The sequence below is a fragment of the Lissotriton vulgaris genome, chromosome 10 (assembly GCF_964263255.1).
Source record: "Lissotriton vulgaris chromosome 10, aLisVul1.2, whole genome shotgun sequence".
Classification (NCBI taxonomy): domain Eukaryota; kingdom Metazoa; phylum Chordata; class Amphibia; order Caudata; family Salamandridae; genus Lissotriton; species Lissotriton vulgaris.
The window spans coordinates 659,984,300-660,003,575 of record NC_141698.1 but is presented as its reverse complement, the minus strand read 5'-3'; the positions used below and the strand labels follow the sequence as shown (position 1 = coordinate 660,003,575).

The 19,276-nt window shown below is 51.4% G+C and overlaps 1 protein-coding gene across 4 annotated transcripts in view; it reads right to left on the bottom strand.

Annotated features, from left to right (window-relative positions):
* UBE3C (ubiquitin protein ligase E3C) overlaps nt 1–19,276 on the bottom strand; it is a 1,218,167-nt gene that overhangs the window by 13,704 nt on the left and 1,185,187 nt on the right. The gene's annotated exons all lie outside the window — the stretch shown is intronic.

The window sequence follows — 19,276 nt, the reverse complement described above, 5'->3', positions numbered from 1 at the left end:
ACGCCTGTCCGCTGCCGTAAAGTCCGCAACCTGAGGCAGGACATCATTGTCATCCAGCGCCAAAGAAGGCGCCGGACAGGCCTCCTACACACCACACGGCGCAGGAGACCGGGGCTGGGCAGGAGCCAAAGGGGCTAAGGGACAGCGCTGACGCGACCTCTGACTAGGCAGCCGCCTGCGTGGAGGGACGAGAGGGACCCTGGGAGTGACAAGGAGTCCCCCGCCAGCCTCAACCCATGAGGGGGCGAGAGGGGCCTGCCGCCCCCAGTGGCGCCAAGGCTGACTCGACCTCCGAGGAGGCAGCCGCCTTCGTGGAGGGACAAGAGAGGCCCGGGAAGGGACACGGGGTCCACCGCCACCCTCAACCCATGATGGGACGAGGGGGGGTCGCCAGCCCCTGTGGCGTTGCCAGGGTCAGCAGCTGGCAGCGCCGTAGCAATATCACATCAGCCTCAGACAAGATCGCCGCCTGTCCATAGGGCCGAGAGGGGCTCGGGGATGCAACCCGAGCCCCGGCGACCTCCAGTAACACCACAGGGACTCCCTGGTGGAGTTTGTGATGAAGCAGAGGTCCGAAGGAGGGAACCCCGAAGGGCCACACCACGTCCTCCGAGCCTAGATCCGAGCCAGTCGGCGCCGGGGCCGGACCGCCCGCAATGCCGCGGCGGGCCCCGCACTGCGCAAGGGATCCGCCAACTTCCCAGGTGGGGAAGGAGGAGGTGGAGAAGCTAGCGAGGCCTGCAAAGCCGCTGCATATGTCTCCATCTGGGTTCTCAATGCCCCCTCACCAGGAAACAGTGGATAGGGGGACAATACGCGGGGCCGCATCACCTGCAGAGAGCCCATGCCCCCAACAGGCCGGAAACTAGCCCTCTGGGACAAATTGCGACACTTACCGACAGGGGAGCGACGCTCTTGCAGCTTAGGAGAAGGATAAGGACGACGACTATGTGGAAAACCTTCCGCAGAAGCTGATCGAGTGGACGAAGCCGATCTGGACATGCAAGCCGAGAGACGTTTCATCCGTCGCTCCCGCCGAGACTTCGGCTTCAACTGTTGGCATAATTCGCAATCAGTGGAGCCGTGATTTTCCCCCAAACACCACATGCAAATGAGGTGAGGGTCCGTCGCCGACATCAGACGTCCACAAGACGAGCACGTCTTAAAGCCCGAAGGCATCCGCACACAAACACGCCCAAAGCAAAAGGGAAAGGCCTAAACGGGCCCGGAGCACAAACCAGATCAGGGTTGCACTCGGAAAAGGGAAAAACTGATGTTGGCATGCTTTGGTGGGACTTATGTGACCTCGCTGATGTCACGTACACAGACGATGCCTGGGCAGAGTTGCGTGTGATGCTGTCCCCCCGGCGCGCAGGGATGCTGGGCAAAACATATCGGGATCCAGTCTCACACCTGGGGATAATGCTACGTTAAGGGATCTGAGGCTAGTAGTCTCTATCAGATTAGGCATTTTGAAACACATTATTTGACTCTTAGTAAAGCAGGGTTAGAACATTCAAAAGTCACATCATTCTTTAGAGTCTATGAGCTCTAACTAACACAGGGTTCGGAAACATAGAAGACCTAAAGGAGATCTAATTCATAGTGACAAAACAGTAAAGGAAAGACATCATGGGAGATGCTTGCATGATTAACATTTACATTTCTCACTACATGCATCAAAACTAATGTTTATGTGTATAGCCATCCCTGTAGAGCACAACATACAGTGCAACACCGACAAGTGAGAAAGCATAATATGGCATTCAACTAGAACTCAACAATTTATAGGTTATTCATTGACTCTGGCCATGGCAAGGTTAGTGGTTGCAAACATTACTGGCACTTCGGGTCCTCATTACATGAAAAACAAAAACATTGCGCATGCTGGTGATATCAGCTGGGTGGGAAAGTGATATGCAAATGTTCCAATGTGTGCTTCATTTCTGCCTGAAAATTAGTTTGTCAAAAGGGGATATTGCCTGGTGCCTTCTTTGTTGAGGGAGTCGCCTGGCATCTGAAAACTCCAGTTAACCTCTTATGCCCTGTGGGTCATGGGGAGACAACGAATGACCCCCAACCCCGAGAATACCGACACTGACACCTGAATAGGGCTGTGCTTGTCCTCACACAAAGATGTCTCCACACCCCTGTAGTGTGTCTGGAGCCAAGTCAGGGAAAAGCAAGGTCTTGTGCAGTACAAATACTTTCCTTTGATGTTTGCTTACATCAAGTGCAGAACCTGTTATAAGCACAGGAGCTGTGACGCCATAACTTCAAAATACTTCTGGACTAAGAGGAGATTCTGCAAATAAGGAGAGCTGGAGAAGCTTTACGGGGGGACTGCCACTGTGCTTGTTGCTGTGTTGTGTTGTCCTACTGCTTGCTGTTTCTATCTTGGAGAGTGAAAGGACTGGCAGTTTGTTTTCATCATCCTGCTTGACAAGGTTTTCCAAGGGCGTGTTTGTGCTTGCCTCCTGTTAAGAAGTCTCAGGGCCATCAAAAACCTCATCTGTAGTTCCTGAACTTCTCTGCTGGGAATTCTGACCTGCCAAGTGGTGCCAATTCTAGTTCTGGGCCTTTGGAGGTGACTTCTGCTGCAAGAAGAGAAGAAAATCCATGCCTTGACCTGCAGCGCCTGTCCTTCCCGCCGCAGACTTTCAGTGCGGTTGAAAAACCAACATGTCGCAACAGTGCAGCAGAAGAATCAATGCAGCACCTGCCGTGCGGCCCACAGATCACCGTAGGCTGAGTCCTTAGCATCATGTCTCCGGTGTCTGAGCTACCCGCTCCAACTTTGACCCAGGCCCTGCTGTGCAGCTGAAGTTTCGACGCACCACATGCATCGTGGCTGGGAAATCAACGCATCGGCCCAGCGCAACCTGATTTTCCATGCATCGCACCTATGCCGCGAGTCTTCATCGACTTTGCCCAGCAGTAAGGAACCGAGGCTGCCTGTCCGAAGAACAAGTTACTTACCTTTGGTAACAATATATCTGTAAGAGACATAGATTAGTTACAGATTACTTACTTGTAGAATTACCCAGACATCAGACTGGATACAGAGAATTTTTTCATCAGCTGTACTCCTGCGTGTCATAAGGTGGCGTCGGTCGACTCTGCGTTTGTCGTTTGTGTCATGGTCGCCGGAATGATGTCGCAATATCTAATAAGACACCGCCCTCGCGTGCTGACATCTGTTCTTTTACACGACATTCCACGCCAGAAGCGCAGAGCCATGCAAGACCCTGGCCACTGGTGCACAATACTAGGGCCCTGAAAGGAAGTCCTTAACCCTAGAAGTCAGTTTGCACAACGGGGAGGATGGGTGGGGCGGTAATGAATCTATAACTAATCTATGTCTCTTACAGATATACCGTTGCCAAAGGTAAGTAACTTGTTCATCTGAAAGAGACAATTAGTTATAGATTCCTTACCTAAAGAATATATACCCCAGCAATACCAACCAATACCAAGGTGGGTCTGCAAACTAAGTTCACCCTAGATAGTCCTGGAGAACAGAACAGCCAAAGAAGCCGCCTCTCCGGACTTGGCTGCCCATGCAGTAATGTTTTAACATGTGCAGAGATGGCCACGTAGCTGCCTGACCGATGTCATTGAGGGGGACTCCACATCAAAGCAGTGTTAGCTGCTGTCGCCCTGGTGGAGTGGGCGCGCAGACCCACTGGCGGCTCATTCTTTGCAAAAGAATTGCAAGCTTTAATGCACAAAACGATCCACCTAGAGATAGTCGGTTTGTGCACGGCCCGACCTTTTTTGGTACCCACTTAGCCAACAAAGAGCTGGTTATCCACCCGGAATTGCTTTGTGCGATCCAAATAAAAAGAAAGCACATGTTTTGTATCCACACTGTGAAGCCTCTCTTCCTCTTTAGAAGGATGCGGAGGCGGAAAGAAGGTGGGCAAAGTGATGGTTTGACCAATGAGGAAAAAAGTAACCATTTTGGGAAGAAAAGAAGGTCGAGTTCTAAGGACAGCTTGTCCGGATAATCAGCCAAAATAGGAGGCTTTGAAGAAAGTGCGCGCAGGGTAAGTGAGCTCCAAGCTGAGATGATGGCAACCAAAAAGGCAGTCTTTAAAGTTAAAAGTCTGAGAGGACAGCTATGTAGCCGCTCAAAGGGAGAGCACGTAAGATAGGTTAGAACTAAGTACAAGTCCCACTGGGGCATTATGAAGAGAACAGGAGGAAAATATGAGTAATGCCCTTAAGGAAGCGATTTACAACAGGGCACTTGAAAAAAGAAGGCTGATCAGGAAGCCTAAGAAATTCTTTAATGGCTGAAAGGTAGTTCTTTAGAGTGCCCAGATCAGAGCCCTGCTGGGCCAAAGAAAGGAAGAACAAGAGAACCTCAGAAAGAGGGCTGGGAAGGGGATCCACAGCCTTTGCTGTGCACCATGCAACAAATTTGTTCCATCTTCAGACGTATACTGTCTTAGTGGAGGGATGCCTGGCTGCCAAGATGACATCACAGCCTTCGGGAAGAAGGTCAAAAGCTGTCAACTGTCGCTGCTCAATCTCCACTGCTGCTGCAACAAGAAATCGTCCCAAAGGGGCAGCCTGATATGAGGATCGATGGCCATGTGTAACAGCTAGGGTTACCAATCTCTTTGTTCCCAATCCAGAGCCACAAGAACTACTTGGGCACAATCGCACTTGATCTTCTTGAGCACTCCGAGCAGAAGTGGTATAGGCAGAAAGGCGTATAGAAGACCGCAACTCCAGTCGTGACGAAAAGCATAGGTGAGCGAGTGCCGACTTGGAAGTTCCAATGCACAGAATTGCTGAGCATTAGGCGTTCTCTTCGGTGATGACTAGATCTAACCAAGGCTCTCCCCACTGCTGAAAGAGACCTTGCACCACCTCCGAGTGAAGACGCCATTTGTGATCCATCATGCACCTGTGGTGTAGTTTATCTGCCCTGGCGTTCAGAGAACCTGCCAGGTGTTGAACCACCAGGGATATGCCCTGATGTTCCAGCAATGTCCAAAGACGGAGAGCCTCTTTCATAGGGTCCACGACCCCACGCCGTCCTGTTTGTTGCAGTACCACAGCCGTGAACGCCTGCACTACTCTTCCCCGGACAGAGGGAAGGAATGCTTTTAGTGCAAGACGGATCGCCCGAAGCTCCAGAAGGTTGATGTGGAGCCTGGACTCCGCTGGAGACCAGAGTCCTCTGATCTCCGCCTCTTCCATGTGGCCGCCCCACCCCAGAAGTGATGCATCCGTCACCACAGTGAACTCTGGTTGGGGAAGGGAGAGGGATCTGCCGTTGACCCAATCCTGGTTCGTTAGCCACCACTGCAATTGTCGTGCAGTACCGTCCGAGATCTGAACGCCATCAGGCAGATTTCCCTGATGCTGTGCCCTCTGGAACTTCAGGTCCCACTGCAGAGCCTGCATATGCCACCTAGCATGATTTACTAGCAGGATGCAAGAGGCCATGAGGCCCAGCAGCCTCAGGGTCATTCTGACCGAAACCCGGGTTAGTGGCTGAAAGATCAGAATCATAGCCCGAATATCCCAGACTCGCTGCTCGGGAGGATAAGCCCAAAACTGCGTTGTGTCCAGAACCACTCCGATGAAAAGGAGCCTCTGAGAGGGAATCAGGTGGAACTTCGGCACGTTTATAGTAAATCCCAGTGAGTGCAGGAGGTCCGCTGTAGTCTAGAGGTGGGAGACGACTGCCTAGGATGAGCCCGCCTTCAACAGCCAGTCGTCGAGATAGTAGGAAGGCTGGAAATCCTGACCTGTGCAGATGAGCTGCGACCACTGCCATCACTTTCGTGAACACCCGAGGGGCGCTGGTAAGGCCAAAGGGGAGCACGGTAACCTGAAAGTGCTTGTGGCCTACCATGAACCGCAGGTAACGCCGGTGGCCCGACAGGACAGGGATGTGAAAGTAAGAGTCCTGCAAGGCCAACGCTACCATCCAGTCTCTAGGGTCGAGGGCAGACAGGACCTGAGCTAGTGTCAACATTTTGAACTTCTCCTTCCGGAGGAAGCGGTTGACGTTACTGAGATCCAAGATAGGACGCAGGCCTTTGTCCTTCTTGGGCACCAGAAAGTAGCGGGAATAGCAACCACGACCCACTTCCGGGGCAGGAACTGGATTGATGGCTCCCTTGGTCAAGAGAGCCGTAACTTCCTGTTGGAAAAGGGCCCAATGCTCCTCCGACATGCAATGTTGCTGAGGTGGCATGGATGGAGGGGACGTTTTGAAGGGGAAGGAGTAGCCCCTTTGGACTACCTGCAAAACCCACCTGTCTGACATGATGGTGTGCCAGTGGGGGAGGTAATGGCGAATCCTGCCACCCACTGGCGATTGGTGGCCCTAAAAGGTCGAACTAGGAGGGTTTGGAGGCTGCTGCAGAGGGGGCGCTGGTAGACTGGCCCGTTCACTGGCCCCCACACCCACGACGGTGGGTCCCACAACACCGGCCGTACAGGGGCTGTACAGCTTGCACCTGCCTGTGGCTCTGGGTGGAATGTGGCAGGGCACCCCTTCCGTAGCCACGAAAGGGGTGAAAAGCAGACTGCGCAGGGCAGGTGAAAGAGAGGCCCAAGGACTTGGCCGTAGCCTGGCAGTCCCTGAAGTGCTCCAGCGCATTGTCTTCTTTCTCGATGGCCCTCAAAAGGCATGTCCAGCAAGGTAGCCTGGACATCCCTGGAAAAACCAGTAGACCTCAGCCAGTTGAAGCGCTGAAGGGCTACCGACTTTGAAATTGCCCTGCCTAGCGAGCCGGGGGTGTCCAGTACACATCTGATGGTAAACTTGGCTGCGTCTTTCTCCTCGGCGATTGCACAGGAGAGCACGGCCAGGGCCTCCTTCGGGGCACTGCGGTAGCACCTGAGTACCGTATCCCACACAGAGTGGGTGTAACGGCCCAACAGACATGCAGTGTTTACCGATCGCAGTCCCAAGCTGGAGAAGAAAACATCTTCTTCCCAAGATGTTACAGTTTTTTGGATTAGCTATCAGGTGGTGCGTTAGGGAATGCGCCTTTGTACGCAGAGGCTTGGACCACCAAGCTCGCAGGGGTGGGGTGTTGGGAGAGGAAAGAGGGGACGCCCAGAGCCGAGCGGTGGTGTTGGGGAATCATCCGATCCACAGGAGGGTTTGAGTTCTGCTTGGACCAGGTACCCAAAAGGATTTCAGTTAGGGCTTCATTGAAAGGCAGCAAGGGCTCCCACGAGGCCCCTGACGGTTGAAGCACCTCCATCAGGAGATTCGTCCTGACCGCCACAGTAGGTAGCTTGAGGTTGAGAGCATCAGCTGCCCAACGAAACACCACTGCGTATGAAGCATCCTCCTCCGTAGCCACGGTAGGATGAGACAGAATGCCAAGGTCTGGGGAGGTATCCAGACCCCTGGCTTCCGTCAATGCACAAGTTACTACTTGTGTAACGATATATCTGTAAGAGACATAAGTTAGTGATAGATTCCTTACCTTCGAATATCCCCAGGCATCAGACTGGATCCGGAAAGTTTTACTTAGCAGTACCCCTGCCCGTCAGTAGGTGGGGTCCTGCGGCTCTGCGTCCCTCACTGGCATCGTGAATGCCGAGATGACGTCACGGAGAGTACTTAAGCGCCACCAATGCACGCTGACGTCAGTTCTGTACACGACTTTCCGCGCCAGAAACGCAGAGACTTGCAAGATACTGACCATTGGTGCATAAAACTAGGGCCCTAAAAGGGATGACCTTAACCCAAGTAATCAGTTCGCAGAACGGGGAGGATGGGTGGGGCGGTAAGGAATCTATCACTGACTAATGTATCTTACAGATATAGCGTTACACAAGTAGTAACTTGTGCATCTGAAAGAGACATGTTGGTGATAGATTCCTTACCTTAGAATAGATACCCCAGCAATACCAACCCCGGTGGTGGGTCTGCGAACAAGATCACACCAGAAAGTCACAGAACACAGAACGGCCAAAGAAGCTGTCTCTCCGGACCGGACTGTCAAGGCAGTAGTGCTTGGTAAACGTGTGCAGCGAGGCCCACGTAGCTGCCTGACAAATGTCCTGCAAGGGAACGCCACATCCCAAGGCAATAGCGGCTGCAGTAGACCTGGTCGAATGGGCACGCAGTCCTACAGGAGGCTCCTTCTTGGCCAAGGAGTAACATGCTTTGATGCACAGAACCACCCACTGGGAGATGGTCCGTTTGTGCACGGCCCAACCTTTTTTGGCACCCACGTAGCCGACAAAGAGCTGATCATCCACCCGGAACTGCTGTGTACGCTGCAAATAGAATGCGAGGGCACGTTTTGGGTCCAGACGGTAGAGCCTCTCTTCCTCTCTGGAAGGAGGCGGAAAGAAGGTGGGCAAAGTGATGGTCTGAACGATGTGGAAGGATGTGACAACCTTTGGCAAGAAAGGACGGGTCCTCAGAACCACCTTGTCTGGATGAATAGAAAGGAAAGGAGGTTTAGAAGAAAGAGCCTGGAGCTCACTCACTCTTCTGGCAGAGGTGATCGCTACCAGGACAGCTGTCTTAAGAGTGAGAAGACGTAAAGGACAGTTATGAAGGGGCTCGAAGAAAGCGCACATCAGAAACGTCAAGACAAGGTTCAAGTCCAACTGAGGCATGATAAACGGCACCGGAGGGAACGTGTGCGTAATGCCTTTTGGAAAATGATTTACAACTGGGGAATTAAAAAGAAAAGGCTGATCAGGAAGCCGTAGAAAGGCTGAAATGGCCGAAAGATAACCTTTGATAGTGCCCAGAGCAGAGCCCTGCTGGGCTAAAGAAAGAAGGAACAAAAGAACCTCGGAAAGAGGGGCAGAAAGGGCATCCACAACCTTCGCCGTGCACCATGCCATAAACTTGTTCCACCTGCAGGCGTATACCGTTTTTGTAGAGGGACGCCTGGCTGCCAGAACGACATCACAGACTTCGGGAGGAAGACCGAAAAGTGGCAACTGACACCGCTCAGGGTGTCAGTTGCCACGTTGCCACAGAAGATCCTCCCGAAGAGGCAATCGGATCGGGGGATCGATCGCCATGCTGAGTTGCTCGGGATATCAGTATCTTCGTGACCAATCTGGAGCCACAAGGATGACTTGGGCCCGGTTGCGCCTGATCTTCTTCAGCACTCTGGGTAGAAGAGGTATAGGTGGAAAGGATTACAACAGACCGCAACTCCACTCGCGACGAAAAGCACTTCTGAGCGAGTGCTGCCTTGGAAATTACAACGCACAGAACTGATGACATTGCGCGTTCTCTTCGGTGACGAACCGATCTAACCAAGGCTCTCCCCACTGCAGAAAGTGATCTTGCGCCACGTCCGAGTGCAGACGCCATTCGTGATCCAACAAGCACCGGCAGCGGAGTTCGCCCACTATGGCATTCAGAGAACCTGCCAGGAGTTGAACCACCAAGGTGATGCCTTGATGTTCCAGCCATGTCCAGAGGAGCAGAGCCTCTCGACAAAGGGTCCAGGACCCCACCCCGCCCTGCTTGTTGCAATACCACATGGCGGTGTTGTTGTCTGTGAACTCCTGCACCACACTTCTCCGGACAGAGGGAAGGAATGCCTTCAGTGCAAGTCGGATCGCCTGCAGCTTCAGGAGGTTGATATGGAGCCGGGACTCCGCCGGAGACCAGAGGTCTTTGATCTCCGCCTCTCCCAAGTGGCCTCCCCATCCCAGGAGGGACGCATCCGTCACCACTGCGTGCACCAGCTGGGGAAGGGAGATGAATCTGCCATTGACTGAATCGCGATTTGTGAGCCACCACTGCAATTGTTGAGCAGTACCCTCCGAGATCTGGACATGATCGGACAGGATTCCCTGATGCTGTGCTCACTGGAACTTCAGGTCCCACTGCAGAGCCCACATATGCCATCTGGGATGTGTCACCAGCAGAATGCAGGGGGCCATCAGGCCATCAGGCCCAGGAGCCGTAGGGTCATCCTGACAAACCCAGGATAGAGGCCGAAAGATCGGAATCATAGCCTGAATATCTCAGACTCATTGCTCAGGAGGATAAACCAGAAACAGCGTTGAATCAAGAACCGCTCCGATGAAGGGGAGCTTCTGGGAGGGACTCAGGTGAGACTTCTGCATGTTGATGGAGAACCCCAGCAAATGCAGGCAGTCGGCCATAGTCTGGAGGTGGTTGAGGACTGCCTTGGGCGAGCCCGCCTTCAACTGCCAGTCGTCAAGGTAGGGGAAGACAGACACCCCCGACCTGCGCAGATGAGTCGTGAACACCCGTGGGGCACTGGTGCTCTCAGCCTACCGTGAACGGCAGGTAACGCAGGTGGGCCGGCAGGACGGGAATGAGAAAATAAGCGTCCTCCAAGTCCAACGCTACCATCCAGTCTCCAGGGTTGAGGACAGCCAGGACCTGAGACAGAGTCGGCATTTTGAATTTCTCCTTCCGGAGGAAGCGATTGATGTCCCTGAGGTCCAACATGGGGCGCAGGCCCCCTTGTCCTTTTTGGAGACCAGGAAGTAGTGGGAATAACCACCACTCCCTACTTCCTGACCGGGAACGCACTCAATGGCCCCCTTGGCCAGGAGGGCTGTGACTTCCAGTCGGAGAAGAGCCAAATGATCCCCCGACATGCAGTGGTACCGAGGTGGCATGGCTGGAGGGAAGGACTGAAATGGAAGGGTATAACCTAGGCTGATTATATGCAGCACCCACCCGCGTGGGGTGCTCCCTGAAGCTCAGGTTAGAAAGGCTTGGGTAGGAAACTGTGGGGGTAGAGGTGGACTGACCCGCACGCTGGTTCCCAGACCCACTCCCTGCGGAATCCACGGCCGCGCTGAGGCTGGTTCTGCACAGGCTTGTTGGAGGAGCGTGCCTGGGTACCTCTGCTCTGGCCATGAAAGGAACGAAACCCAGGAGTGGCAGGGTTCTTCGTAAAAAAAAGACCCAAGGACTTGGCCGTCGCCTGTGAGTCCTTAACGCGCTCCAGTGCACTGCCGGCCTTATCGCCAAAGAGGCAGGAGCCATCAAAGGGCATGTCCATGAGAGAGTCCTGGACATGGGGCAAAAACCCAGTCAAACGCAACCAGGTGTGGCGCCGCAACGCCACAGTCTTGGAAATCGCCCTGCCCAATGAATTTGGCCATCAGGGGTGTCCAAACCACACCTGATGGCCAAATTGTTCCAGCTTTTTAGAGTCCTTATTTGGCGGAGCCGTGGGAAAGGCACTCTGCGACGTCGAGGCCTGATTGACCAGGCTCTCAGGCGTAGGGTGAGTGGTCAGAAAGGCGGGATCACCAGGTGCCGGGCTGTGACGCCTAGAGATGTTTTTATCCACTGGCGCCGCCGTGGACGGCCACAACCAAGTGTCCAAGAGGACTTCGGTAAGGGCCTCATTGAAAGAGTGCAGCGGCTCTGACGACGCAGACGCCATCCGGAGCACCTCTGTAAGGATGTTGGTTTTGAGGGCTACTGTAGGGAGATCGAGATTGAGAGCCTCCGCAGCTTGACAGAGCGCCACGGTGTAGGAAGCACCCGCCTCCATAGTGGGCAGAGGAGAGGCAAATCCTGGGTCAGAAGAAACATCAAGTTCGCCCGCGTCTTCCAGGTCGTCCACCCAATCCTGCTCAGAGTCACATTGCCGAGCAAGAGGGTCCTCGGATCCGTCCCAGTCGTCGTCCGCCTCTGGCGTAGAGGGAGCCCGTTGTGGCGGCAGAGCCGGAGCCGGAAAAGGGACGAATGGCGCCAAAAACGGCGCCGGCCGGGCCGGAGACGCTTCCCAATTCGGGTCCCAGGCTGAAACAAAATGGTCCGGGAGCCGGGGCAGTGGTGGGATAAACGGCACCCAGTGCAGCACCGGGGTCTGAGTCGGCGGCGCTGCATCTCGTGGCGCCGGGGCCGAAGCCAGCAGCGTAGGATCCTGTGGTGGCGGAGCCGCCGGGCCAGCGGGATCTGGACATAGGACTGCGGGGCCCGAAGGCGCACCGGTGGGAGCCCGGGGCCTAAAAAGGCGGTCCATGGCAGCAAGAAACTCTTGCATCTGTTCGGGAGTCGCCGACGGACCTGGGTATGGCAAGTAGGCCGCGGGGCTCCTAGGCTCCAGAGGAGCCACAGGGGTGTAGCCCCTATCCCCCTCGTCTGGCTCCGAAGAGCGACGGGGAGACGCCGGAGAGCGTACACGTTTCTTCGACTTCTTGTTATGGTGTCGCTTACCAGGATCCGAAGACCTGGAGCGACGGCTCCGGTCCCGCGGGAGGTCGTGGGAACGACCCCTGGACCCAGAGCGGCGGTTTTATGAATGCCAAACCTCCAGCAATTTCCGATGCCCCTCCCGCAAGCCTTCGGGTCCATGGCTCGGCAGGCCCGGGAGTCGTGATCTGTCTCCAGGCAGTAGAGACACACATCGTGGGGGTCCGCCACCGACATGTTACGGTAGCATGTCCAACAAGGCTTAAAGCCAGGCAATCCTACATGCACCAGGAGAAAAAAGGGAGAGACAAAAGTCTCAAAAGAGTTAGTCAAAAAGTGACTAAGGTACATGCCCAATCCGGATCTGCGCTTGCTTGTGTGTAAAAAGGAAGAACTGATGTCAGCTCGCATTGGTGATGCAGAAGTACTCTCCGTGATGTCATCACGGCGCTCACAACGCCAGTGACAGTAGGTGGTGTCCTGCGGCTCTGCGTCCGACGCACAGGGGTACTGCTAAGCAAAACTTTCCGGATCCAGTCTGACGCCTGGGGATATTTGAAGGTAAGGAATCTATCACTAACGTGTCTCTTTCAGATTCCTCTCTTCAGTCCGGTTCGTCAAACTGGTCAGCTCAAGTGTCTACAGACCCCTCCCAGTCCTCCTCACCATCCTCTGATTGCCAATCTGGCCTGTAGGAAACACCAGGGTAGAACAGAGATACAAAAGTACCACTCGGCGCAGGATCCGGCACGTCGATCGACGTCGGTCCGGCTCCGTGTCCACGTCAGGGTGGAGGCCTGGGTTGACGCTGGCTGGGGACACAACCGGTGTCGGGTGTGGACGAGGTGGCGGTGGGACTTCTTCTTGTACTTCGGCTTACCTGAGGAGTGCGTATACTTCAATGACCAGTGGTGATGACTCCGCGACCGGTCCCTCAAGCTCCCTCGCGACCGGAACCTCGAACTGCACGGAGCGGACTGCTGGGCCTCGAGAAGCTTTCGGGACTTTTGATTCATAGTAAGCAGTCGGAGCACGACTTGGGATCATGGTTGCGCTCCAGACACCACAGGCACATGTGGTGCGGGTCCGTAACCAACATCAGCTTGAGACAGGTGTTGCAAGCCTTGAAGCCGGGCCTAGGATGACTGGACATGTCTGCGTGTACCGGGAGTCGATAAACTCAAAAACGGTGTCAACAAAAATCACAAAAAGAAATAGTCAAGAGTGACTAGAGGTACCGCTCTCTCTGGATCTGCGCTGGCCGGTGTGGAAAAAGAAAGAACTGACGTCAACGCGCAAGGGCAGCATCTAAGTAGATACCGCAACATCATTCCAGCGACAACGACGGCAACGAATAACGCAAAGTCCACCGACTCCACCTTTCGACGCGCCGGGGGACCTGCTGACAAAAAAATTCTCCAGATCCAGTCGGACGCCCGGGGTTTAATTCTACAGGTAAGGAATGCATAACTAATTGTCTCTTTCAGATACTCGACATATCGCCTCCTTTCGCAGAAGGGAATCCACACATCACCTTACCTGACAGCAAGTTATCGACGCATCACCTCCTCTGCACCGCAGTAAGGAATTGACGCATCAACTCCTCTAGCAGTAAGGAATCCACCCACCACCTTCCCTGAGAGTAAGGACAGACGCATTGCTTTGTTTCTAAGCCTCATTCTCCCTGCGTCTGTTTCTGTCTTTTGATTTTGACGCATCCCTGGTACTTTGAATGCGTCACTTTTTTTATTGCATAGTTTTCTATGAGCTAAACTATTTTGAACATTTTAAAAGTGATATCTTTGCTTGTATATGTTGGAGTATTGTCATTTTGGTATTGTTATATTCAGATAAAGACTGGGTATTTTTCTAAACTGGAGTGGTGTCCATTTGTAGTGTTTTAACTGTGTTATTGTGTATTATTGTACAAATGCTTTACACATTATCATGAGCAGTGGTTATCTTAACTGTGAAATCCCCTTACCCTGACAAGAATAAGAGTCCCTACTTGGACAGGGTGCAGGCAGCTGCCAACTAGAGACCCTCATGTAGAACAGGCAGCAACCATGGTTGGCCCAATGGGAGCATACCACCCATAACATAATACTGGTAATGTGTATGCGGACACCAGATTCTTGACCGTCTCCAATAAGCATCAGTGGAAACATTCAACCAAAACATTGAATTACTAGATATTGTGCCTGACCTATTTAAAATAGGTGTTGGCAAAGCCACCTGGCTTGCCTTTCTGACCTTGATAAGATCCTACAATGGTTATTTCTTTTTTCTTTTGCACACATATGAAACACTATACAAAAAGAAAGAAAACATGGCTTCCAATTGAATGTGGTGAAGATATGTTTACAACAAAAATGTTTAGATTTTAAATATAAACATTGATTAAATCATATATGACGGTTATAACTGTATGTGTGCTTCCCAGCATATTTAGGACAGGTATAGAATCCCTTCTTAGCTTAAATGTACACCACAGCAAAATATGATTCTTAGTTAGAAAAAGCACTGCTGGCTTGGAATTACTATAACTTGATGGCATTGTTTAAATTCAGATAAATGACTACAAATATATAAAAGAAAAACAAGCAATAGCAATGCCAATAGGTCAGCTTATAAATGTACTCTTAAGCCAGACCTAAAAAATTCAGGTAGATTAATGACTGCTTTCCTACCATCTGCGCTGCTGTTAGAGAAAACACCATACATTCTCTAGCTAATTAAGACTCTTTGAAAGTATTACAGTGTCATGGGTGTAGTGTGTGTCTCAAATTTCAACCTCAGGTAACTGGAAAAATAAAATGATAACAGCTGCGTGGAGGACAACCACTGTTTTTTTGGAAGCTCACAACTTCGTCCCAATCTAAACATGTACTCCTGGCTCCCCCATGTGGGCGGAACAAAAGCTCCTTTCTAGTAATGCTCGCATGTCAAGTTAGACCATAAAAATGGAAAATATGACAAATAACAGCCCATCCCCCTGATACTGAAGGGGGCGCATACCATCACTCACACCACAAAAGGGCCAATGGTTGAAGCGGGCAGATCCATTGCCCCCTGATGTATGCAGTGGCGAATGGAAGCAACATGTAAATGACAGTTGAACAGACTAATGAATGAAGAGGGCTGGCCCAATGCTCCTCTCTGTATGTACCAAAGTATGATTTTTCTTTTTATTACAGGAGTGTGGTGAGAGCTAAAGCCGTTCCTAGGCTAGATAAAAAAATGATGAGGCAAATATACAAATAAAACTGTGCCTGTGATACCTCTCTCTTCAATCACAAGTTTATAATCAGTTGACAGTGAAAAACTCCACAGCTACAAATGAGACACGGAGGGCAGGCATTCACTTCTGACGTAAGGAACAAACACAACAAGGTCTGCATTCTAAGTTGGGTGGATTTCTGTCTGTCCCCTCCCAACCCTGTAAAGTTACCAATTCTGGGGGCATCAGCACTTTCTGCTGGACTGAAATAATCAATATTAGATTTGGGGTTATAAAAAACGTGGAACTCTGTGTTTTGCGGATGATCTCGTATGGTTTTGTCCAGTATTTCACCTGAAGATCTCAGCTACTTTTTGCTGCTTAATTTTCTGGGTAGAACCCACATTTTGCAATCCACATAAGGTCGATAGCTCCTGTTAATGCCCCACTGGAATTCAAAGCTCAGTCAGAATGAAGGTTCAAGAGTGTTAAAGTCACTAAAGAGTGGTATTTCAAACATCATCTAATATTTGGCCATTTCCAAGAAACAAATTAAGAAGCAGAGAACAGTTGGTTGTGGAAGATGGTGATAACTTTGGGAAATCAAGCACCATACTAACATGTTTTTCAGAAGTGCCTAGCTCAATTGAGCATCTGCTCATGAATGAACACAGTAGTGTTTGTTGTACATACTTGGGATATGTGGTGTAGCACACAAACTAGCCCTAACTCTGCAATCCTCTGCATAGAAAGTTCTGATAATGGGAGGTTTTAGTGTATTGCTAGATAGATCCAATTGTAAATGAGTTTCTGACACTCTAGAAGACGATGTGATAGCCCTGAACTTCAGTCACGTTGCTTAAGGACCAACCCAGTAGGCTTGGTGTTCAACTACAATGCTGAAACAGTTGAGCTAATGTTACAACCTGGTCTGGACATGTATCTTATTTGGGAGCTAAATACATATAAATACATCACTCTCTCCCCAAAGCAAGCTGAAAACAAATTCAGCCCAAAGAACAGGTTGCTTTTGCCTTGTTACACTCCTTCCGGTGGAGAATTTACCTAACCGCAGATTCCTCACCTTTAGATTAGTCTCAGGTACCAGAGTGGACGCAGAGACTTAAAACTGCATTTCTACCGCATGCCAGTACATGGGGCCCTGCTGCTCCACCTTGACTACGTTCCGCCCCAGCAGTGATGATGGATCAGCATCTAAGCACCATCCCTACGCGTCAACATTAGTTTCTTTCTTGACACTTTCCATGCCCTCAGACATGGAGCCCAACAATAATCAGAGGAACAAGTCTGAAGGACTCTAGTTGGGGACATTTTAGTATATAGAAAGGAGACCAATCCACAGAATGGGTAGGCAGGAGAGACAGACTATCTACCATTGAGAGAGTTACAATAGTTCTTCTGATGGATACTTCTAATCGCAGATTCCTCACCTTTAGAATAGTTACTAAGGAAGTATCTCTCAATGTGGTGGAATCGGTTCAAAAGTTTCAGACCAAAAAGCTCTGCAGGATCAAATGGGCAAAATGCCTTCACAGGCAGGCAGAGATGCATCGTGAACGGGTGCACTGATGTCCACTTGCGGCCCAACCGATATCAAGAACATGCAATCTGCGTACCAAAGCATTAGTAGGAGCCTTTGCCCTGGTGAAATAGACCCTCAGTCCTTCTGGAGGTTGCTTTTTGGTCAACGAGTAACAGATCTTAATGTGGAAACTATCCAGCATGACAAATTCCTTTTCTGCACTTCCTTGCCTTTCTTTGTCCCATGAACCCCAAAAAGAGCCAATTGCCCATCCAATGCTTTTTGGTGCGATCAATATCAAAAACGAATATGCTACTTACCAGTATGCATCTGTTCTTGGCATGTAGGGCTGCTGACATTCATATCTGTGCATAGATTGCCGCCTAGTGTTGGGTCCGGATGATTGCACATTGTTGTCCTGGAAGAGTCTTCGAAGTATCACGAGATAGGTGGCTCCTCCCCTGGACTACAGTGCGCATGGGCATCGACTCCATCCTCAGATTGTTTTTAGCCATTGTGGCCAAGATGGAGTGAAACTCAGTGAATGATGACCATGCTAGAAGTATATGTGAATTCTTCAGCTGCTACAGGCGCCGGGGAGGAGGGCGGGCGATATGAATGTCAGCAGCCCTACATGCCAATAACAGATGCATACTGGTAAGTAGCATATTCGGTTCGAGGCATGTGGGCTGCTGAATTCATATCTGTGCATAGAATACATAGCAGTCCCTCCATTAGCGGCGGCCGCCCGTGCCAGCTGCAGCAGTTTGGAAAAGTGTTTTGAGAACAGCCTGCCCTACAGCTGCCTGCTGTTTGGAGTGCTCATCAACACAATAATGTTTTGTAAATGTGTGTGGTAGACCATGTGGCTGCTCTACATATGTCTTCCAAAGGAATGTTTTCATGGAATGCCATAGAGGCCCCCAGCTTTCTGGTGGAGGGGGCCCTCTGGTGAGAGTACGTTTTGCTTTCAGATAGCAGATCTGGATACATTTAACGATCCACCTAGCAATACCAGCCTTGGAAATAGGGGTACCTTTGTGGTGCGGTGCAAAGGCGACAAAGAGTTGCTTAGTCTTCCTAAAATCCTTGGTCCTATCGATGTAATACATCAGGGCCCTTTTGACGTCAAGGCTGTGGAGCATTCTCTCCGCCAATGACTCAGGATTCTGGAAGAAAACTGGCAATTCAATAGTCTGGTTGATATGGAATTAAGACACAACTTTGGGTAGAAATTTAGGGTTAGTGCGAAGCACCACCCTGTTAGAATGAATTTGAATAAATGGCTCTTGGATAGTTAGGGCTTGTAATTCACTAACTCTCCGTAGCGATGTAATCGCTATGAGGAAAGCCACTTTCCACGTTAAGAACTGAATATCACAGGAGTGCAGTGGCTCAAAGGGAGGACCCATCAGCCGGGTGAGGACCACATTGAGGTTCCACTCCGGAGCTGGTGGAGTCCGCGGCGGAATGACTCGCTTGAGTCCTTCCAGAAAAGCCTTAATGGCAGGCACCCTGAAGAGGGAGAGGTGCTGCCTATTCTGGAGATAAGCGGCCATTACAGATAGATGTATGCGAATGGAAGCATAGGCCAGATTACATTTGTACAGATGGAAAAGGTAACAGATGATATTCTGAATAGAAGCATCTAGCAGGTTAATGTTCTGGTCTGCACAATAAATGACAAACCGCTTCCAATTTGCTGCATAGCATGCTCTGGTGGTGGGCTTCCTCGCCTCCCGAATGATGTCCATACAGTCGGAAGGCAAGTGCAGGTAGCCAAACTCTAGGACTTCAGGAGCCAGATCGCCAGGTTGAGCTGTTGCGGATCTGGATGCTGAATGTCGCCATGGCTCTGCGTCAGAAGGCTGGGTGTGAGACGTAGCGTCTGATGCGGTACCACAGATAGTTCCAGAAACGTGGTGTATCATGGTTGGCGAGCCCACGTTGGAGCAACCAGGATGAGAGTCATCGAGTGCTGCCTGAGCTTGCGTGCCACCAGCGGTATCAAGGGTGCTGGGGGAAAAGCGTACGGAAATTTGCCTGACCAGTTCATCCATATCGCATTGCCCTGCGACTGTGGGTGTGGGCACCTGGCGGCGAAGCTTTGGCATTTTGCGTTCTCCCTTGTGGCGAAGAGTTCGATCTCTGGATGACCCCACCTTTGGAAGTACGGTTGGAGTACTGATGGATGTATCTCCCACTCGTGCATTTGGTGGCTGTGCCTGCTGAGCAGGTCCGCCATCTGATTGTCCTTGCCCGGGAGGTGTTCCGCCATGAGGAAGATGTTCCTCTGAATGGCCCACTTCCACATGCTCTGAGCCAGATGAGACAGCTGCGGAGAGTGTGTTCCTCCCTG